Genomic DNA, 24438 nt, shown 5'->3' with positions numbered 1-24438 from the left:
AGCAACACAGTGCTGAGCAGCAAACACCTCATGCTTGTTTGTTGGAGAGGTCTCCCGGAATCTCTGTTTCAGCTGCTTAGCTTGTTCTGAAATCCTCAGGATTTTTCCCCCAAGTTCTCTGGAATTTCTGGCTGATGAAAGAACAACTTTCCAGGGGTTCTCTGAAGGAAGATCATCCTACTGTGACTTCGGCTTTGGGAGATAAATGGAGTCAAAGCAAAGAACTTAGGGATGTGGACCAAATGTTGCTAGGGCAGGAAGTCTGCCGATAGGCAGCAACAGCCGTTTCTGAACTGCTTCGTCCATCTTGCCTGTTAAAGAAAAACAGTCTGTAAATATCCAGTCTAGTTATTCATGCTCTTTGGGAAGACAGCACAGCAGGGCAGTGAAGGGTAGGGCTTTCTGTAATAGGTTGCCTGGGCTTGAATCACAGGTCACTTCTTTCTAGTGGCATGGCCTTGGGCAAGTTGCTTCACCTGGTGGAGCCTCAGTTTTCTCATCTGGAAAAAAGAAGGAGCAGTCATTCCTATCGCCTTAAGTGATGTGGATATTGAATAAAATGATCACTGTTTGACTTAATGTAAGGTAATAGAAAGCAAGTTCTTACCAATGCTGTTATAAATCCTTGTTTACTCTTAAACTTGAGCAACTTATCTCTTATTTTTGACAGCTTGAAAATGTGTATTTCAACTACACATTTAGGACATTTACCCTAAAAAATATACTCTTTCCATTCATTCTTACAGACATTGTGTGATGAAAGAATACTGTCATCCTAGGGAAGGAGCAAGTCCGCTTAGGGTTGGCTGGGAGAATGGAGCTCCACAACAACTGTGGGAGAAAAGCATTTATTGCCCTTGCTACACATCAGCGACCCACGTTTTCCAAATTGCAAACATTTCATAACCATGCCTGAGGCTGGGATGAAGACCGCCTCTCAGATTGACTTCATCTGTAGTGCTTTCTGCTTTTGCTGGAGCGGGGTGCTTGGCTAGGCCTGGTGCTGCCTCTGCTTTTGAGAATTAAATGGGAAGTATAGGGGATGAGGGGGTGGGAGGTGTATACTCTAGGGATCCAAGTCATAGTTGCCATGCCCACTTGCTTTTTTCCTTTCTCTTTTTGAGACCCCAGGTGGTGGGAACAGCAAGGCCAGGTGAAATTAACAAAATGAAGGACTGTGTATGCCTGGTCTACAAAGTGACATTGCTTAGCAGCAGGGTCTCTGTGTCTTTGTGGTGCAGGTGGAATTGTTTTTCAGGTTTTGCTTTTTTTTTTTTGAGATGGAATCTTGCTCTGTCACCCAGGCTGGAGTGCAGTGGTGCAATCTTGGCTCATTGCAACCTTCGCCTCCTGGGTTCAAGCGATTCTCCTGCCTCAGCCTCCTGAATAGCTGGGACTACAGGCTTGCGCCACCATGCCCTGCTAATTTTTGTATTTTTAGTAGAATCGAGGTTTCACCATGTTGGCCAGGATGGTCTCGCTCTCTTGGCCTCATGATCTGGCCACCTTGGCCTCCCAAAGCCACTGCGCCCAGCCAGATCAGGGTTTGCTTTTTCATAAAGGCAATGTGGGTAGGGGGTGGAGGTGGGAGGGTCCTATATGGGCCATAAAGAAAGAGAACTGGGAGTCTGGGTGCAGTAATGGGGAGGATCTTATAGTGAGTGGGTTTTGCTCTAAAATAAAGGAAACACTGGCTAAATTCTTTTCCATCCAAGAGTTAGAACAGGACATGGTATGCAGGAGCTGCTTCTGTTTTCTTGTAAAACAATGTGAGCAAACTATTCAGGTCATTTTCTCGACAGTTTTTCTCTTAAAAAGTTTAAAATGTTATGGCCGGGTGCAGTGGCTCATCCCTGTAATACCAGCACTTTGGGAGGCCTAGGTGGGTGGATCACGAGGTCAGCAGTTGGAGACCAGCCTGACCAACATGGTGAAACCCCATCTCTACTAAAAATACAAAAAAATTAGCTGGGCATGGTGGCAGGGCCTGTAATCCCAGCGACTTGGGAGGCTGAGGCAGGAGACTTGCTTGAAACCGGAAGGTGGAGGTTGCAGTGAGCTGAGATTGCGCCACTGCACTCTAGCCTGGGCATTAAGAGCAAAACTCCGTCTCAAAAAAAAAAAAAAAAAAAAAAAAAAAATTTAAAATGTTGTTAGTCAAAAGTTTTCTTTTTTCTTTTAAATTTTATTTATTTCTAGGGCTGCCATAACAAAGTGCAATAGTTTTCTAAGATTTTATTTGCTAATTAACTTTCCAGTTCACAACTCACGTTTCTTAACATTTCAAATGTAAAGTTAGCCTGGAACAGTCGTACATTTGGTACTATCAGAATTTACAAGCTTAATTCAATGACATCTAGTTTCAAAGAGCTGCAGTATGTATTTTCTCTTTTCAGTTGTGCATTCGCTCTCTATTCTGATTATTTCAAGTTATGCAAATCAAGCTAGAGAAGAGATTTAATTTAATCAACTGTGCGTTTGCCTACACGGATTGGAATATTAGCTGTCGTCTATATGTAAATGACAGGAGTGAAGAAAACCTGTTGCTAAGCAATGTGACCAATTCCTGATGCGGTTCTTGAAGGTTAACCTTGTCAGACTGTTAGGGAAACAAGAGCATAGGAGAGTCAGATTCACGTCATTTGAAGTTCAGATTCATCTTGACATTAACAAGGCACATTCCTTGCTGGTCACAACCCACAGGCCTAAGATGTTTACAGTTAAGAAAACTTGATGATACCTGCAAGGACACACTCCTATGACAACAGAATGTCCAGATGTCCCAATATCCATAACAATGCATGCTTCCAAGGTAATGTATGGTATGTAATGGTATCCTTTGATGTATTTATACACTGTATGCCAAAGAGAGTTTTCTTTGAGTCAGCAAAATAAGCAATTTTGCCATGCTGTCAGCCCAACTGCACATAGACATACCTTAGCTTAGCTTTTGCATGGAAAAGACCCCTATATATGAACAACAAAACAAAGACAAGGGGTTTGCTCCTCTTGCTTTCTGAGAATCCCTACTCTGTAACTGAGTGTCTTTCAATCAACTCTCTCTTCTCATTGCACTCTGCGACTCCCCTTACATTGTTTCCTGCATGAGATCCAAGAACCCTCTCCTCTCTTGGGGTCTGGATGAGGACTCCCTTTTTTGGCAACGAGACCTCAAAGCCAGGCTCAAAGTCAGATTGGTTGTGGGAGGTTGCTTGGGGTGCTCTGGAGGAGGGCACCTTCCCCCAGGTCCGGTGGCTGGGGGAGATTCTAAAAACCAGATGCTTTTTTAGACACTTGTCTGTCGTTTATGGTTAATGAGACAGAAAGACTGAACAGGAATATGAGAGATCATTTCTCCCTACAAAGAATTCTCCATTCACTCAAATGCAGCTGCGTTCTTTGCATTCCAGACCCAGAAAGGAGGCTAAGGTATCCATCCCCAGAGGAAAAATAGGAGACTAGATACTTGGCGCTGTTAGCAATCTGGGAGGAGCGAGAAACCCTTCAAATTGCACAAAGGGTCAAGAATAGGGAAATAATCAGCCAAGTGAGTTCTCAGCAGAGGACCACATGAGAAAGGTGGCAACCCTTCTAGCCAATCATAAACAGAAGACTCACTCCTTGAAGTGCCAACATGGCTCTTTGGTGGGAAGAAGAGAGAAGAGGTGGATTTTACAGGGTTCATAAACGCACCGTCAGCTCATCTTGAAGGTGCAAGAGAAGTTTTCAGGCACAGATGTTGTTTTGCTTTAGGAAGCTAGCGATGTATTCTTCACAGGAAAGCTGACCAAATCCTAGAATTAATTATTCATTGTCTTCTTCCCCCCTCCCCCCACACTAAACTGGGTCAGGGAGAGAGTTTCATATTTGTGTTGCTGTTACACCGCCAGCTCAGAACTAAAATGATTGGCTGAGACTTGGAGCTTAACAATTAACGTTAAATACAGGCAGCTGGCTGTATTTTGATTAAAAGCCACAATCAAGGAATCTGGCAATCTGGAATTTTGTGATAGCTGATGCCTGTTCCCCCCCCCCCCCCCGCCCCCATTTAAACAATTGCAAGTCTTCTGGGACCTTTTCCTTTACTGCCACTATGGTTTTGCACATTTAAAAAATTGGCAGACAAAAAATCGGCAGATATCCTCGGAGGTAACGCAAGGTTCCTCGGTGCCATACACAGCCAAGGTGTGCTGTGCGGCGGCCACATGATTCATAGTTCTGCTCTGTTTGGTAAAAACAAACACTGAAGACGTATTATCATTTTGTTAGTACAATGTTTAATTGTTCTTTTTTTTTTTTTCTCCTGTCCTCACTCAATTAGTTGCTCATAAATGGGAAAACAAAAAGGATTGAATCCTTTTAGCAGTCGGGCTGCTCTGGGGGTGAACTGTATTCTATTGCTTGTAGGGCCACCTTGTGGACAAGTGTATTTAGAAATTAGACGTGAAGGATGGATCCATTGGGAAAACGTAGACTGGTAATAAGATTTTGGAATTCTTGGTTATAAAATCTAAGTGTAATGATAATGACTTAGTTTCTATTAGCGGAACATTCCAGAAGATATCCTATTATAGGAAAGGCTAGTAATTGTGGTGAGTATGGAAATCTACCCATCACCATGAAATATATAATGATAATCCAGGTTTCATAGTTTATTGTCAATCATCTAAATTTCCTTACAATTCTTTCATGTGCTGGGGGTGGAGAAAAATCCAGGAGAGAGAGAGAGCCTTTTTCAACCATTTCAGTATTTCAGATTTCTTGCTGTTCTCCCCACCCCGCTAGATGGCATCTGGCTGCATGAAAGAAGTGACATAACCTTGGGGTGGTGGGAGGAGATACCGGGTCCCTGAGCACCAGTCCCACATCTTCTAGTTGCAGATGGGCTGGGCCTTCTATGGGTCTCTGCATGGAGTTTGTTGTGTGCAGCTGGTCCCTTCCGGCTGCATGCTGGATATGCGTCATGAGTCCTCATGCTCCACAGACCCCATAGCTTTGTGATCTGTGGTCAGCACAGAGAATCTCAGAACCTTTGAGGACAAGTTTGTGGATCTTCTGCAGACCATACATGGGCTCTGGGGCACCACTAACATTTTCTCAGGATGTCTACGTAGATATCTTATCCACCATTGCTGGTCCTGCCATGTTGAATGTGGTGGTATACCAAAGACCCTCTTCCCAAAGACAGGCGTGGGAGTTTCCAGGTTTACCCCAAGGTAGCAGAAAGGGATAGATATCAAAGACATTGGCAACCAACCTCTTCACTCTGTTTTTCTCTCTTCCCTCCCATGTTCCATCTGCCCTAGAAGAGGAAGGTTCTTCTCCTTTCTGTGTATCAGAGGTTTTCCTTTCATCACATCTTGCATTCTTTCTTTCTTTGTTTCTTTTTTTTTTTTTGAGATGGAGTCTCACTCTGTTGCCCAGACTGGAGTGCAGTGGCACGATCTTGGCTCACTGCAACCTCTGCCTCCCGGGTTCAAGTGATTCTTCTGCCTCACCCTCCTGAGTAGCTGAGATTATAGGTGTGCGCCACCACACCCGGCTAATTTTTGTATTTTTAGTAGATACGCGGTTTCACCATATTGACCAGGCTGGTCTCGAACTCCTGACCTCGTGATCCACCCGCCTTGGCCTCCCAAAGTGCTGGGATTACAGGCATGAGCCACCGCACCCGGCACATCTTGCATTCTTTCTATCCTGTGACTTATAGCAAAGCTGTAGAATCAGTTTTGTAGGCTTGACTTAGATGCTTCAGAATTGTCAAAATGATCCTATTTCTAGAGACACAAAAATACAATTTGTGTAGTCAAAGCAGAAAAATCAACTCTTTTTGTGCATTCCTGATGTAATTATTCTAAATCCTCTTAGAGGCAAATGGATGCTTCTGGCAGATTGAGTGAGTATATACTTGGAAATGCAAATAGAAAAACACACCAGTATTTTTCAATAACAAAGATATTGGAAGATAATAACATTAAAGGTATTATCTTCGTTTTATTATGTTATTTTTATTAGTCCCCAAAATGCAAATATTTCATAGTTTGGATAATAACTTGGAAAGCAAAGAATGCAGCCTCTGTATTATTTCTCTCCGGCTGTTTCTCTCCTGACTTGACCAAACTAAGATTGGTTGATGTTTGGTTTGGCATTATAACCTCTTTAGAAGATAAAGGCAAGGAGACCGGGAGAAGCTGGTGCATTTTAATAGGAGCCTATTGCAAAGACGTGAATTTATGCAGGACAGTGTTCTTGCCAATCCAGTCCCTACACCAAAGCAATATTAGCCCCTTCTAATCAAAAAGGAATTTTTGTTTCTTTAGGTCAGTAGTTTTTTTCCTTTTTTTTTTGCAACCTCCACCTCCAGGGTTCAAGCGATTCTCCTGCCTCAACCTCCTAAATAGCTGGGATTACAGGCATGTGCCACTATGCCTGTCTAAATTTTGCGTTTTTAGTAAATATGGGGTTTCACCATGTGGGCGGGGCTGGTCTTGAACTCTTGACCTCAAGTGATCCGCCCGCCTCGGCCTCCCAAAGTGCTGGGATTACAGGTGTGAGCCACCACACCCGGCCTGGGCCAGTAGTTCTTAACCTGAAGTGAATCATATCAGTTCACTTGGCAAACATTTTCTAAGTGCATTGAAGCCTTTGATTTAGGTAGTCTAATTCACATGTTCTGAGACTGGGCCTACAGAGTTCTGAGAACATTCCTGCTTAGGCATCATGGCTGAGGTTTGTGGTCTGTCTTCTTCTAATCCACTCTATTGGGCAGTTTCCATCTATTGCTTTGTACCTTCTTCTTCGGTGATGAGGTGTCTTGGTGGGGTGTGAAAGGTCACTTTCAAACTATCAGGGCCTGATGGTTCTTACTTTCCGCAGAGTCCTCTGCATATTCTGGACATAACCACCTTCTGTTTGTTCATGGAGTGCCCTGGGAACCCCAGCGTGTCAAGGGACACTAAGATTCCCTGACACTTCCCTTAGTTTACATTAGACTGGGAAGACTATATAGGCATGACATCCCCTGATGGTCTGTAGGATGGTCTGTAGGATCCCCTGATGATCTATAGGATAAAACTGTTGAATTCCTGAAAGAAAAACCACCACAAAAGGAGGAATAAGTAGTAACTGATTAAACATATACAGTCATGTGCCCCTTAAGGTCATTTTGGTTGATGATGGACTGAATATATGATGGTGGTCCCATAATGTTTTCATAGGCAGGCCTGCCCTATACAGGTGTACCACTTTTAAAAAAATCTTGGCCAGACGCGGTGGCTCACATTTACAATCCCAGCACTTTGGGAGGCCGAGGTGGGCAGATCACAAGGTCAAGAGTTCGAGACCAGCCTGGCCAATGTGGTGAAACCCCGTCTCTACTAAAAATACAAAAATTAGCCAGGAGTGGTGGTGGACGCCTGTAGTCCCAGCTACTCGGGAGGCTCAGGCAGGAGAATCGCTTGAACCCGGGAGGTGGAGGTTGTAGTGAGTCGAGATCGGGCCACTGCACTCCAGCATGGGAGACAGGGTGAGACTCCGTCTCAAAAAAAAAAAAAAAAAAAAATCTTTCATGACACATTTTGTACTATACTCTTCCTATGCTTCGATATGTTTAGATACATGAATACCTTCCATTGTGTTATAGTTTCTTACAATATTCTGCACAGTCACTTGCTGTACAGGTGTGTAGCCTAGGAGGAGTAAACTGTACCATTTAACCTAGGTGTGTGGTAGGCCGTGCCATCTAGGTTTGCATACGTACACGCTATGATGCGCACACAATGATGAAATTGTCTTGCAACACACTTCTCGGAATGTATCACTGTCTTTAAGCAAAGGATAACTATACTAATTGAACATCTACTATGTGCCACATGATGCATTGGAGATACATGACAACAAATAGACAAGGAATCGCCATTTCCATAGGACATGAGAGGGGACAGGCAATAAAAATGAGAATGGGTAAATACCCAAGACAGTTTCAGATGGCAATAGGACCTCTGAAGAATGGCGGGTGTAGCAGGTGAAGTAGCAGGGATCTGGGTGAAGGAGGGGAGCATGGGTCTGCTTCAGTGTGGGGCTGTGCCTCCCTGAGGGCAGGGCACCCCAGCATCACCTCCTCTTAGTCCTGCAGCCTCACTTGAGAGTGCGGTGACTCTCAGCGGAGGACAGGTCCTGGGGCATAAAGGAAAGGCTGGGGTTCCAAGGGATCCAAAGGAAAGGACTGTGGGACCTTCTCTGAAAGTTGGACATAAGGGTTGACAGAGGCCAAGCTGCCTGGGGAAAATAGGTGGGGTGTGGACACAGGCCCACAGCACACGAAGGTTAGAAGTCTGCAGAAGATTCCTTTTTTTGTGTGTGTGTGTGACAAGGTCTCGCTCTGTGACCCACATTGAAATCCAGTGGTGTGATCTCGGCTCACTGCATCTTGGGTTTAAACCATCCTTCCACTTCAGCCTCCAGGGTAGCTGGGACCACAGGCGTGCACCACCACATCAGCTAATTTTTTTTTTTTTTTTTTTGAGACGGAGTCTCGCTCTGTCGCCCAGGCTGGAGTGCAGTGGCCGGATCTCAGCTCACTGCAAGCTCCGCCTCCCGGGTTCACGCCATTCTCCTGCCTCAGCCTCCCGAGTAGCTGGGACTACAGGCACCCGCCACCTCGCCCGGCTAATTTTTTTTGTATTTTTTAGTAGAGACGGGGTTTCATCATGTTAGCCAGGATGGTCTCGATCTCGTGACCTCGTGATCCGCCCGTCCCGGCCTCCCAAAGTGCTGGGATTACAGGCTTGAGCCACCGCGCCCGGCCAATTTTTTGTATTTTTAGTAGAGACGTCTCACCATGTTGCCCAGGCTTGTCTTGAACTCCTGAGCTCAAGCAATCCACCCGCCTCAGCCTCCAAAAGTGCTGGGATTACAGGCATGAGTCACCATGCCCGACTTCTACAGGAGAGTCTAGCAGCGTGGACTGGGGTCCAAGGCCAGGACAGTGACGGCAGGCACCAGGGCAGAGAACTGGTGGGCATGGAAGACCTGGAACACTGGATCTGCTGAGCTACCCCTGAAATCGTCCTTCGGCTCCCATCGGCTCAGAATCTGAGCAAGAAAGAGACCCTAGAAAGGGCCGGGGGTGGGGGGGTGGGGGTGGGCACTCGGGTGCTCTCTGTATACAATCTTAAGGACTCATATAGATGTTCCTGGAAATAGACAGCAGTCACTGCTAATTAGCTAGCTAGTGGGTGCTCAGAGTATGGAGACTGGTGTATGAGAGGCAATGTGATGGCAAAGTCAAGTTGCCAGCCTCTGAAGCCTGGCCTGCTCTTATCTGTCATATGGTGAACTCTTTGAGGGCAAGGATTCTTCTACTTTCAGCACCATGCAAAGTGTCCCTGATAGTAGGAAGCAGGAACTCAAGAAATACTTATTAGTTTCTATTTGACTGTTTTGACCTTGGGCTTTATTTTTATTTATTTATTTTTCCATCCGAGGAAGCATCAAAATAAAGGTTGGTGTGTAAATCAGATTGATGTGGGTAAATCAGTAGTTAATAAAATTAAGATTTTTTTCTTCTTGATCTGCTTGCAAGCATGACTTGGATAATTTGCAATTATATCCCAGGAAGAATTAAACAATTATATGATGCAAATGAGCTTAACATGATGCTCTTTGGGATCAAATGCACACAACTGCTTAATTGCTGGAGATTTGCCCAAGATTTGTTTTTCAGCTGTCTAATGCTAGTAACAAACCACCCTAAAACTTAATGGCTTAAAACAACAACCATTATCTTTCCCAGTTCTAGAAGTTGATTGAGCTCATTTGGAAGAAGCTTTTGCTCCACATGATTTTGGCTGGGGCTGCAATGGGGGCTTGATTGGGTTAAAATGTACCAAAGGGCTTATTCACAGAGCTGGCCATTGCTGTGTATAGAGCTGGCCATTGCCTGGGACCTCAGCTAGGGCTTAGTTCTCTTTCCTATGGCCTTCTCCACGTGTAGTTTGGGCTTTTTCACGGCATAGCATCTTGAGTCTAAAAATAGGCTCCCAAAAGGAAGGAAGCAGAAATTGTTAGTTCTCTGAAGGCTGAACTCACTTAAGCCTGCCTTTTAAGGCAGTCCACTTAAGGCTGGACCATATTGGTCAAAGAAGTCGTGGAGCCAGCCCAGATTCAAGAGGAGATGAAACAAAACTCCACTCACTGTGAGAGTGGCACACATGTGCACAGGGGCCCCATCTTTAGATACTGTCTACCACAATCTGCCCTCTGGCCTCCACAGTTCACATCTTTCCCACATGCAAAATATACTCATCTCCTCTCCTCATATTAGCATCATGGTATTGGCTCAAACAAAGTCCAGGATCTTACTACCAGATTCAGGCATGGATAGGAATCCTTGAGTGCAGCTTTTCTGGTGTGGTTTCTTGAGAGGAAATTCCTCTAAACTAGAAAGACAAGTTATCTGTCCTGTATACATCCTTTCACATAAAATGTGAAAAAGGGACAAGATAAATGCAATAAATGCTCCCTTTCAAAAAGTGGGAAACAACAGGCGAATAGCTTTGACTAGTTCATAGCAATTCTGAAATCCAGCCAGGCATGTGTTGTCATTTTTTGAATCAGGATCTCTTTCATGGTTCTCTCTGGTTCTTGACTCAGCTCTCTGGTGACCTGTTCTTTTCCATAAGAAATTATGCTTGCAGCTGTGTAGGAGACAGTCTCAATCTCCTTTCTCTTTATAAGAGGTTAAGGACCCAGAGACCTCTTTTCATTTTGAACTATCTCCATATCGTTTAGACCAAGTTAATAGAATTCCTTTAAAAACCTTATAGGTTTCCTGTGCATCAAATTATAATTCCAATCCCTTAGATAAATGCTATACCCAGAATTCTCCTTGAGACAGGAACATCTAAACCTTGGACTGAGCGTAAAAATGCTGTAGAACAAATCCCTTAAGATTCTTGAAAGTCCTTTTTTCTTAGAAGTGAAGAAGGTTATTGGCACACTGTCTCAAATCTTTCTGAGGTCTTACGCCTGCACTTTTGATTTGAACATTTTCTCTGACACTACATTTTACTTGCAGCAACCTGGGTTTAACACTTGCCTTAAGGCCATTTCTTCCTCTGAGAATCTTTTGTTGAGTCCTGAGTTCTCGATGTGTTTTCTAAATTCTGCTCTCAATCTGAGCAGTCCTTTATTTTTTTTTGTTCATCTCTCTTTCCATTGGCTTCATAGTTTGACAGTGTTGTAAAATGTTCTACCAATATATTGTATGAGTTGCCTTTTCTTCAGCCTCCAATAACAATTTCCTCACTCTCCTTCCAGTCTCCTCTGTGGCTTTTTGAGACCTTTCTGGCCCCTGCCTGCCCCAAACAGTCTTAAAGCCAATGCTGCATGTTTTCGGTTTCTGTTGCAGTATCCCACTTCTAGATACCACGTTCTGTTTCAGCTGTCAATCACTGCGGAATAAGCCAATTTAAAATATAGTAGCTTAAAACAACAGCCATCTTACTACTCTTAATTCTATGAGTGAAATGGACTTGGGGTCAGTTTTTCTGCTCCATGTGATGTCAGCTGACTCTGCAGTCTTCTGAGGACTCGACTGGGAAGAAAGACCCAGGAGAGCTCACTCACATGTCTGGCAGTTGGTACTGCATGTTGGCTGGGAGCTGAGCTAGGGCTGTTTACCAAAGACCTTTGTTTTCCCCCATGTGGGCCTTGCAGTGTAGTTCTTTAGGCTTCCTCAAAATTTGATGCCTGAGTTCCAAGAACGAATGTTCCAAGAAGCAGGCGGAAACTGTCAGCTTAACTCCTGAGTTCGAAATTCACTTCTGACATATTTTATCCATCAGAGCAAGGGGCCAGCCCAGATTCAAAGGAAAAGAAGTATACTCCACCTCTATTAGAGGGATGGATGTACATAAAGGCAGGGAGAGTTGGTAGCATGGTGGTCATCTTTGGAGATGACCATAGCTGGAGGATGGTGACTGCCTCTCCTAACAAGGAGTCACATGGAACTGGGTGCTACTTTTTCTTGTGTAGAGAAGACAAATATCTCATTTCTAGAACTGTTCAATTATTTCCATATTTTTCCTTTGATTCATCCTACTCACTGAAGGCATGTTAATATCTACCATTTGCACAATTGAAATTTACTCTGTATATACTGAGAATTCACTATAAAAATGCATTTGATGTTTCCTTCAGTTGGGCAGGATTCTTGGTAAAATCTTGGTAAAAAGTTAAAAAAATAAGAATTGAGGCCTGAAACAAAGTCTGAATTTAGTATTGATGTGCAGTATAAACTGATGCCAAAGCACTTTTTCTTTTACTCTGTCACCTAGGCTGGGGTGCAGTGGTGCCATCTTGGTTCACTCACTGCAGTGTCTTCCTCCTGGGTTCAAGCAATTCTCCTGTCTCAGCCTCCCCAGGTGCTGGGACTAAAGGTGCACACCACCACTCCCGGCCGATTTTTGTATTTTTAGTAGAGACGGGGTTTCACCATGTTCGTCAGGCTGGTCTCAAACTTCTAACCTCAGGTGATCCACCCGCCTTGGCCTCCCAAAGTGCTGGGATTACAGGTGTGAGCCACCGCGCCCGGCCAGCTCTTTTCTTTTTGATGTGAGCTATGCAAACTGTGGAGGCTTCTCTGCCTGATCACAATTTGGGTAATGGGACTTCCATGAGGTCTAGCGCTTTCCCTAAAGACAGAGAAGCGAGAGAGCTTTCTTCTGCTTGTTTTAAAAAAGTATATGGCTTTTTAGAAAAAAACAAAACAAAACAAAACACAGATTAACATGTATAAGAATTCAAATGGTTCAGAATGACATGAAATTTTTTTTTTTTTTTTTTTTTTTTGAGACGGAGTCTCGCTCTGTTGCCAGGCTGGAGTGCAGTGGTGCAATCTTGGCTCATTGCACCCTCTGCCTCCCGGGTTCAAGCAATTCTCCTGTCTCAGTCTCCCGAGTAGCTGGGACTACAGGTGCCTGCCACCATGCCCTGGCTAATTTTTTGTATTTTAGTAGAGATGGGGTTTCACCAAGTTGGCCAGGCTGGTCTCAAACTCCTGACTTCATGATCCGCCCACCTCAGTCTTCCAAAATGCTGGGATTACAGGCATGAGCCCCCGACATGAAATTTTTAAAAGTCTGTTTGCTCACACCCCACCTTCTGCAAAAACTCAGCATCACTCTCCAGAGGCAACCACTGTCAACACTTTCTGGTCTTCTGGTGGTTGCCATTGGAAATTAATACAATATATTTTTACTTTTGTTTTTTGATTGATACATTTAAATAGTATTTATTGTGTTCTCATTAAAGAGCAGTTGTTTCCCAAATTTAGCATGCATGAGAAGCACCTTGAAGGTTTCTCAAAACAGAAATTGCAGGGCTGCGCCTCTGGAGTTTCTGGGGTCTGGGGTGGAGCTTGAGAATTTATATTTTTGGAAAATTGCAATTTTTTTTTTTTTTTTTTTTTTGAGACAGAGTCTCACTCAGCCCAGGCTGGCGTGCAATGGTGCAATCTTGGCTCACTGCAACCTCCACCTCCTGGGTTCAAGCGATTCTCCTGTTTCAGCCTCCCGAGTAGCTGGAATGACAGGCGCCTGCCACCACACCCAGCTAATTTTTGTGTTTTCAGTAGAGATGAAGCTCCACCATGTTGGCCAGCCTGGTCTCGAACTCCTGACCTCAGGTGATCTGCCTGCCTTGGCCTTCCAAAGTGCTGGCATTACAGGCGTGAGCCACCGTGCCCACCCTGAAAAATTGTATTTTTAATCATTTAATGCTATTATAGGAAATACAATTTGTTTTTATATTTTGACCTTATGTCCAGGGTTAATCCTTTAGTATTAGAATTAGTAATTTTAATTCTTTACTTGTTGGTAAGATTCTTACATTGTTGGTAAGATTTTGCATGTTGATACCTGCAGTTCTAACTCATTTTTATTGTTACATAATGTTTCATTTGCTTGTTTTATTACGGATTAGTCATGCATTCTCTCAAGGATGGACATTTAGATTGTTTACGTAGTCCCCTTCTCCTCCCCTTCCTTCTTCTCCTTTGCTATTACATAACAACGTGACAATAGAATTCTAGTACCTGTCTCCTTGTGAAAATGTGTGAGATTTTTCTTTTCCAGGATCTGCCAGGGAGTGGAACTACTGGGTTGTGGAGACTCAGATTCCTCTTATGGACAATTCATAGCCTCTTGGCCTGACCTCCTTTTCCAGTTATTACAGTGGCAACCGGCTCTGTGAGCGCTCCAAGTGACTTTCCCTTGGTGTTCCCTGATCTGCCCCACCCGCTTCTGTGATGCCTGCCTCTTGCTTTGGCCTGGGATGAGGTATGAAACACTACAGACCATGCTCAGTGTCCATGCATGCACAGCCATGAAGCATGGGGCAGGCAGCGCCACATGGGGCAAACATTTGACCCTGGGACATAGGAGCCAGTGGATAAATTCTTCCCCTTTGCACCCCTGGACTAACCGTCCTGTAGTGCAGTTTGCATGACTTCTTGAAGGGTGATATCACTAGATCCAGCCACAGGAGCACCCTCTGCAAGTGGCCCCTGCCTCACTCCCCTTCCCTCTCTGTTCCTGAGTCTCACTCTCACCACCTATCTCTGGGGTGCGTCCAGCAGAGTCTGCCGGGGTTCTCTTCCTGCCATTGTGAATGAAGGTCCCCACGTCCAAGTGGGATAGAAGGAGTGTGGTGGATTTGCAGGGAAATTGCTTCTAATCAGTTGAGCTTTTGTGGCTGACGCTCCTCACACTGTAAATTCTACACAGGAATTTATGGGAATCTGGTCTTTAGCTTTGTGTTTGGACTAGACAAGTTTGGTGCTAGTGGAGACTCTAGTTTAGGGGTTGGTTTGGAGCAGTATGAATCAACTAGGGATTTAGCTGAATATTCAGAATCAGGAGGTTAAAACAGATGTGAATCTGATGACTGTTGCTGGCTTGGATTAGTAGGCACCAGCCTCAGGGCAGATGACTCAGCCAGCCCTGATTCTGCCTTCTCTAAAGCTAACATAATTTTCTGATGGCATGGGTTGCATTATGGTCTATAATATTATTCATGCTATAGATACTTATTGAGAACCTACTGTATGCCAGATACTATTCTAAGTGCTTTAAAAACATTAATTTAATCCTCACGACAGCTCTGAAGTAATAAGTGTTATGTTATATGAGGAAATTGAGGCACAGAGGCTTCATAACTTACCTCAGGTCCCACAGTGGTCGAGCTCTGTTTGAACCCAGGAAGCCTACCCCTAGCCCCACACTCTTAACCATTGGACTACACTGAGTCTTTTTTTAGTCCCTCCTCCTCCTCCTCATCCTTCTTCTTCTTCTCCTCCTCTCTCCTCCTCCTCCTCCTCTTCTTCCTCCTCCTCTTCCTTCTTCTTCTTTTTCTTCTTATTCTTCCTCTCCTCCTCCTCCTCCTTCCTCTCCTCCTCCTGCTTATTCTCCTCCTCCTCCTCCCTCCTCCTCCTCCTCCTCCTGCTGCTGCTGCTTCTTCCTCTTCTTGAGACAGGCTCTTGCTCCATCCCCAGGCTGGAGTGCAGTGGTGCAATCATGGCTCACTGCAGCCTATGTCTCCCGGGCTCAAGCGATTCTCCTTTCCAGCCTCCCAGGTAGCTGGGACTATAGGCACGCACTACCATACCTGGTTAATTTTTTCTATTCTTTGTAGAGGCAGGATGTCACTATGTTGTCCAGGCTGGTCTTTATCTCCTGGGCTCAAGTGATCCTCCTACTTTGACTTCCCAAAGTGCTGGAATTACAGGTGCCAGCTGCCATACCCAGCCAGTCCTTTCTTCCTTCCTTCCTCCCTTCTTTCTTTTTTCTTTTCATGTCAGAATTGTTGAGGTATAACTAACATGGTGGAAAAAAAGTACCCTTTTTAGGTACATAGTTCTGTGAATTTTGGAAAACACATACGCTCATGTAACCGCCCCCAATGATAATGTCAAGTCATAGACATTATCAGCATCCCAACGGGTTGTCATGCCTTTTCCTCTACCTAGCCTCTGGCAACCACTGATCCATTCTCCTTCCCTGGAGGTTTGCTTTTGAGAGACTGTCACATGAATAGAATCCTACAGGACATAGACTTTTGAGTGGCCTTCTTTCATTTAGCATGAGATTCATTCATGTTGTTGCACATGTTAGCAATGTGTTTGTTTATGGCGGAGGAGCATTCCATTGCCTGAATGTATAATAGTTTGTTTCTGCATTTACCAGTGGATGAATAGTTGTATTATTTCCAGTTTTCGATTATTATGAATAAAACTGCTGTAAATATTTGCAGGTATTTGTGTGGACGTATGTGTTTTCATGACCTTGGGTGAATACCTAGGAGTGGAATTGCTGGGTCATAAGTGAATATTTAACTTAATAAGAGAAAGCTTTCCCAAAAAGTCTGTGCCATTTTGCATTTCCACCAGCAATGCACAAGTTTTCCAGTTGCTTTTTTTTTTTTTTTTTGTGGTGGAGTTTTGCTTTGTCACTCAGGCTGAAGTGCAGTGGCACAATCTCAGCTCACTGCAACCTCTGCCTCCTGGGTTCAAGTGATTCTCCTGCCTCAGCCTCCTAAGTAGCTAGGATTATGGGCGCCCACCACCACAACTGGCTAAGTTTTGTATTTTTAGTAGTGATGGGGTTTCACCATGGTGGCCAGGCTGATCTCGAACTCCTGACCTCAAGTGATCCACCTGTCTTAGCCTCCCAAAGTGTTGGGATTACAGGCGTGAGCTACCATGCCCGGCATTACGTTATCCATTCTAATAGAGGTGTAGTGCTCTTTATATGCATTTCACTAATGACTAATGAGGTTGAGCATGCTTTCATGGGTTTGTTTGCTATCTCTTTATCTTCTTTGGAATGTTTTCTTGTAAATAATAGTTCATTTTCACTATATGCTTATGAATACACGTAACTTATTCCAACTCTACAAGTTAATGTTCATATACCATTCAAGTTTTTTTATTTCCAATCATTACTGAAGATGAATAATAGTGTAGTTGTTAGGCACAGGGAGAAGGTTCAAGTTGCAGCTCAGCAACTTTCTAGCTGCGTACTCTAGACAAGTTGTTTGAAGCTCTGTGACTCTTTCCTCGTCTGTAAAGTGAGAATGATAAGAGCGTCTACCAGAAAGAGTTTTTGTGAGGATGAAGTGAAATGGCTCATGTGAGGTTTGTAAACAGTGCCCGACACGTACGTAGTAAATGTTGCATAAGTGTTAGCTATCATTGTGATCTTTATTTTCATCTTTATCAACATCATCATCATTAATCATTATCATCATCATCATCCATGACTGAATTCAACAAAATGTTTATGTGTATTTTTACATATATAAATGTATAAGTTCAACTAATACACATTTAGACAATTCACTCCTTTTAATCTAGTTACAGAACTGTAAAGAGATATAATCCAATTACTAAATATTACAAAAGAAGGCAAAGAGATCTGGTAAGTGTACTAGATCACAGCAAGCAATTGGAAGATTCTGAAAATACGAAATGCCAAATCAGATATGTGTCTCTAGGCATCTGGAGAAGTAACAGGCTGGTTCTTCTGTCATTGTTCTCCAGATGGACAAGAGACTCATCCTTCCAGGATGCACATGATTCTTTTCCTAATTTATTTTTTACTGGGGTAAAGCATACATATAAAATTTACCATCTTTACCATTTTAAATGAACAGTTAAGTGGCAATAATTAAATTTATATTACTTTCCCCCCTTTACCTCCTTCTTTTCCCTACCCTTCCTGCCCTCCAGTGGCCGTCAATCTACTCTTTATCTTCATGAGATCCACTTTTTTAGCTCCCACATATGGGTTAGAATGTGTGATACTTTCTTTCTCTGCTTTGCTTATTTCACTTAACATAGGGGCCTCCAATTTCATGTTGCTGATTTCAAGGGCTCAGACCAACATTGAAAACATTCTTTGGATTAAACAAGCGTATAAGCTACTTGCTCCTCACAAACAGCTTTAGGTGAATACACGTCATTTTAATTAGGGAGAAATATGTCTTGGAGTTTTGTTGGGGACAGCTCAATATTTATTTTCTGATAGGAAATTATGATGTTATACAATTGTAATAGGATTTGAATTGGTGGAATAAATCTTTGGGCAAATAGATTTATATGCAAACAATTTAATTTAATTCCATTACATAATTAACTAATGATGTTGGTGACTATGGTAAGCAGTACCTCTAAATGGGAGGATGTGGATATGTAATTACTCAGTGTGTCCACTAGGAGGAGCCATTTCCATAGCAAAGAGGGAACAAAGGCGAAAGGGAGATTGTGCTCACCACCCAATGTTAACTTCAGTGTATACAGTTACTTATGCAGATGGCTGAAATCACTACAGTCCTACAATACCCAAACAAAACCATGTTTTAAAAGTCAATACAATTAGCTGCAGTGATTTAAAACAAAAATCTGTTGAGTTTCGGTGGCAGTACATCTTCCCAGGGAGAGGTAAAGGGTAAAGATCATTGTTTTTTTCTCTTTGTGTCTCCTTCAGAAATATCCAGCACCAAATAAAAGTTAGTTGCAGGTAGCAATAGCAAGAGAAATATTTTCTGAGGGTTTGCTGTGTACTAAGTGTGTTGTGAACATTGGCTTATTTAATCCTCACACTGATTCTATAATGTTGGGAATAGTTGCCATCATTCCCATTTCACAGGTTGGAAATGGAGGCACAGAGTGGTAAGTCAACCACCTGAGATCACTGGAGCTGGTCAGAAACAGTCAGTCTGGCTCTAAAACCCACACTTCACTATGCTGTCTTTCAACTGTAGAGTCTGTAAGCCTTGGCTAAATGAGTGAGTGAGTGAATGACGGAGAAAGTGAGAGGATGAGACGGTGCAGACAGCTCATCCAGGCCATGAAATCAGGAGTGTTTTCCCTTGAGACTCAGGGAGAAAAGTCAAAGTGGAAAAGTGGGCCCTCTGAACAGTTGCATGAACACAGCACAAATGTCAAAAGAAAACAGATAAGGAGGAACTTGTTTTGAATATATCTTAATATTGGAAATGATGTCAACAGTCCTTGGGGATAATGATGTTGGGGATAGTAAGAGAAGGTTTTGGCCTAAATGAAGTGAATATGGGGATGAGAAATGCAGTTTCTGGCCGGGCATGGTGGCTCACACCTATAATCCCAGCACTTTGGGAGGCCAAGGTGGGTGGATCACAAGGTCAAGAGATCGAGACCATCCTGGCCAACATGGTGAAATCCCATCTCTACTAAAAATACAAAAATCAGCTGGGTGTGGTGGCACGTGCCTGTAGTCTCAGCTACTCAGGAGGCTGAGACAGGAGAATTGCTTGAACCCGGGAGGCAGAGGTTGCAGTGAGCCGAGATTGCGCCATTGCACTCCAGTCTGGCAATGAGTGAGACTCATCTCAAAAGATAAAAGAAAAAAAAAAAAAAGAAAAGAAATGAAGTTTTCATGAAAACCATGCTGTGTGGTACAAAACTGAAGTTTGTTATGGTTTTATCTCTCCATATTTTATTAACATTTCAAAACTTGTCTCATCTTTTTGGACTGCCTTTAAAAGGGTTTTTCTGCCTCTTCTGCATTCCTCTCCTTTTTTAAAAAAATTTTTATTTTTTTGCAGTTGTTTTCAAGCACTCTGGCTTTGTCATATTTTCTTGGCTTTGGTGACATGTGAACCCCAATTTGCCTGGTGATAAAAAAGGTCTCACAAAGAAATCCAAAAAGTTAAAATAAAAGAAAGCTAGGATAATTTTTCCCAGCTTAAAATGATTCTGCCACATTATATTCAACACAGAAAATATCAAAGATGAAAAATAAAGTGAATTATTTATAACTCAAAAGAAAGAGAAAAATTCTCTTTTTAGAGACTCTTCTGTTCTGAGAAAGAATATCTAACGTTGGGGGTAAGAGGTGCTTGTGGCCCTTGGAGAATCTTGCTACCATAGCTATGGTCACGTTCAGATTTTTTTTATTGGCTTAAAAAAAAGTATTTAGAAAAACTAACTTGTGGAGACTGCTTGCTTTGCCAAGAGAAATGAGAGAACCCTATTTTATTACCCTTGTGAGTCATCTCTTTCCTTGGTTCCGTAAAAAAAAAATTGTTATGAAACTCATCAAATATTACTTAGGAATAAAACCAGTGTTTGTGATTCATCTATAAAACAGAAATTAATTCACACAATTCAATATAATCTTGGCATCACGGTGCTATAAAACAAGGCGTTACCATTGAAAATCTGCCTGTTTTCAGGTATCAGTTGTTCGTGCAGAAGCCTTTCTGGACTCTCTCTTGTGCTTTGTGTCAGCTCAGAATAAGAAAATCAGGCCAGGCACTGTGGCTCATACCTGTAATCCCAGTGTTTTGGGAGGCTGAGGCGGGTGGATCACCTGAGGTCAGGAGTTCAAGACCAGCCTGGCCAACATGGTGAAACCCTGTCTCTACTAAAAATACTAAAATTAGCCAGTCGTGATGGCATGTACTTGTGGTTCCAGGACTTAGGAGGCTGAGGCAGGAGAATTGCTTGAACCCAGGAGGTGCAGGTTGCAGTGAGCTGAAATCGTACCACTGCACTCCAGCCTGAGTGACAGAGCAAGACTCTGTCTCAAAAAAAAAAAAAAAAAAAAAAAAGAGTAAAAAGAAAAAGTAAAAGACAGTCTGTCTGTCAATTATTGGGTTGTGGTCAACTGCCTGAATTGCCTGGCCACCGAGCTGAAGGCTGGAAGGAAAGTGGCCTGTCTTGTGACCTGTCTTTGATTTAGCCAGGTAGGGGCATCGGTGGCCAATGGGAACCCAGGAGAGTGAGGGCCAGAGCTCAGGAAGATCCCCGAGAAAAGGAGGCAGGTGTCAGCTACAGAGTGCCAAGAATCGTAACCAGAGAACCACATCCGTCAGCAAGTTCCAAAGGCAGCAGGTGGGCCTGAGGAGGGTGAGAAAAGTCACCCAGAGCAGCCTCTGTGATCTGTGGAGCCACAGACACAAAACGGGCCACTGCTTGCAGGTTGGTCCTTGCCACATGTTCTACGACTTGGTCAGGCGGGTTTAAGTATATGGTTGGCTGGAAACCACTAAGGCAAGAAAAAAAAGGACATATCTATGTTGTTATTAAAAAAAAAAAAAAAAGCAGCATTTGACTACTTTAAAAAGAAAGTCTGCCCAGCAAATGGCATTGTCAGAAAAACTGAAGACACTCTCCTAAGAGATTAACCCTTGGTCTATGGAGTAGGAGGAAGGGGCTGGGCAGAGAAGAGGTTTTGGGTTGCAAAGTATCCTCCATGTTTGCCTGCTCTCCTGAGCTTTCATGGTCCCAGATATTTCCCCTTCGCCTTCTCTCTGCCATCTCCACCCTTACTATGTTGAGAGGCAGGGGGTGGTGACTCAGAACCAGGGTATCCCAAGGCCCAAGACTGCGTAGGGTAGCTGGGAGGAAAGGTTGGGGGAACCCATATATGTGGTAGGGACTATGCTTCTTTCATACTATTACACTTTCAGTACATGATGATTTCCACAGGCTAGTGTGGGCAAGTCTGGGAATCTATATGTATATAAATAATTCTTGTATGTTTTGTCTATCATATAAGATACATCTATAGATACATCATGTATCTAGACATATATAGATATACATCATATATCTGTAGCTCAAAGTATTAATTTGTTTTCATGCTTTGAATAAAGACATACATGAGACTAGGCAATTTACAAAAGAAAGAGGTTTAATGGACTTGCAGTTCCACATGGCTGGGGAAGCCTCACAATCATGGTGGAAGGTGAAAGGCGAGGAGGAGCAAGTCACGTCTTACGTGGATGGCGGCAGGCAAAGAGAAGGAGCTTGTTCAGCAAACTCCCATTTTTAAAACCATCAGATCTCGTGAGACTTACTCACTATCACGAGAACAACACAGGAAAGACCTGTCTCCATGATTCAATTACCTCCCACCAGGTCCCTCCTACAATACGTGTGAATTTAAGATGAGATTTGGGTGGGGAAACCATATCACTTGATATATTATTATTTTTTGGTAGAAAGTGTCCCCAAATATATTTCCTTTGGGAACCCACTACTTAGATGTATTGGAGGAAGCCTAATAATTGATCCATATTCCTTTCCGAGGACAGAGAGCCTAGCATTTTTTTGCATCCTTTTTTACTTTACCTGTGACACAAGTTCACTTTTTTTGCATCTTAATGGAGCTTCCTATTCCAAGAAAAAATGATTAACATGGATATCTTCAAAATTATAACAACTTGGGTTGCCCTCCTATCACGCTGGGAGCTTGAGGAAGATGTATGGTGTGTGTTACAGTAGGGGTCCCCAGCCCTCCCTGGGTCCATGGACTGTTAGGAACTGGGCCACACAGCAGGAGGTACGTGGTGGGCAAGCAAGTGAAGCTTCATCTGTATATACAGTCGCTCCCCATCACTTATATTACCACCTGAGCTATACCTCCTGTCAGGTCAGCAGCAACATTAGATTCTTACAGGATCATGAACCCTATTGTGAACTGCACATGTGAGGGATCTGGGTTGCATGCTCCTTATGAGAATAATGCCTGATGATCTGTCACTGTCTCCCATCACCCGCAGATGGGACCGTCTAGTTATAGGAAAACAAGCTCAGGGCTCCCACTGGTTCTACATTATGGTGAGTTGTATAATGATTTCATTATATATTGCAATGTAATAATAAGAGAAATAAAGTCCACAATACATGCAATGTGCTTGAATCGTCCCCAAACCATCCCTCCACCCCTGTCCATGGAAAAATTGTCTTCCACAAAACCAGTTCCTGGTGCCAAAAAGGTTGAGGCCCTCCATGTTACAGGCCACAACTGTTTTTATTATCATAGCAGACACTTACTACTGTTTTTCATCCTACCTTATACATTTTTATTCATTTAATCCTCATGACAGTGCTATAGGGTGGATACTCCCCACTTTATAGATGAAGACATTGAGATAGCTACTGAATGCCAGGCTGGCTCTGGGGTCAACTCTCTTAACCACTCTACCAGCCTGTCTCTCAAAATGCAAAGCAATTCATTTGTTTTATTCTCCTTTGTTTTTATACTAGAAAAATGAAATGCAATATCTCCTTCCAAACCTTCTGGAAAATCTGGATATTAAATCTTCTCAACTCAAGGAAAGGGAAACTAGTTTCACTTTGGGGGAGATTTTTGGGTCTAATGGGCCATCAACTCCAGTATGAGAGCACTGGAAGAAAAGGCATACAAATGCCTTTGGAAGTAAGAAAGGATCTTCAAGACAAAATGAGGTCAGTGAACGGGGGAAGCCAAGGAGGGAAATTGCAGAGGGGATGCATAGTTCATGGGACTTATCCAAAAGACATTGCTGGAGGAATAGGAGAGTACAGTTCCAGGAAGATGATACGGTTTTGATCTGTGTCCCCACCAAATCTCATGTTGAATTATAATCCCCGTTGTTGAAGGTGGGGCCTGGTGGGAGGTGTTTGGGTCATGGGGGCAGTTCCCTCATTTTTTGGTATTATCCATCCTCAAGATAGTGAGTGAGTTCTCTCAAATCTCGTTGTTTAAAAAAGTGTGACACCTCTTCCCTCCCGCTCTTGCTCCGGCTTTCACCATGCAAAGTGCCTGCTCCCACTTCACCTTCCGCCATGACTAAAAGCTCCCAAGCTGAGCAGGTGCCGATATCATGCCTGTATAGCCTGCAGTACTATGAGCCAATTAAACCTCTTTTCTTTATACGTTCTTTATATCCAGGACTTAGGTATTTCTTTCTAGCAATGGAAGAACAGCCTAACACAGAAGACTTGGGTAGGTGTTTGGATGTAGCCAAAGACAGGTATGAATGATGAAGTAGCTTGTCACTTCTGTGACTCTCAATGAGCCATGCTCCTGGCATTCGCATGCTTGTCCTGTCTCTTCCTCTTGGTCTGATCTGGGTCTGTTAGAATGCTGGCAGAGGGGACCCAGTGCCAGGTGTGGACTTCAGCTTTAAGAAGGTTTGGCCATTTCTGATTGTGTATGTTGGAAGGATTGAACTTTGTGGAGAGGGAGAAGCCCTGAGATTGCGTGGAGACTGAAGAACCCAGCCAACTGTGAGAATTGAGGCTACAGACTTCTGACCCCCATAAAGTATCTCTGTCAGTCTTCAGCTACTTGAGCCGATCTAATTGAGGAACCAGATGTATGAGTGAAGAAGCCATCTTGGACATTCCAGCCTCAGCGGACATTGCATGGGACAGAGATAAGCCACCCTCTGTGTGCTGTCTGAAATCCTGATCACAGAATTGTGAGCAATGATAAAATGGTTTATTGGGATAGACCAGCCACTAAGTTTTGTGTAGTTTGTTTCACAGCAATTGATAGCGAAACAAACAAACAAACAAACAAAATTCAGAAAAACCATGCATCATTTGCATGCCCAGGAGCTTCA

Source organism: Rhinopithecus roxellana, chromosome 16, assembly GCF_007565055.1.
Source record: "Rhinopithecus roxellana isolate Shanxi Qingling chromosome 16, ASM756505v1, whole genome shotgun sequence".
NCBI lineage: Eukaryota > Metazoa > Chordata > Mammalia > Primates > Cercopithecidae > Rhinopithecus > Rhinopithecus roxellana.
This window is presented reverse-complemented; position numbering follows the sequence as displayed.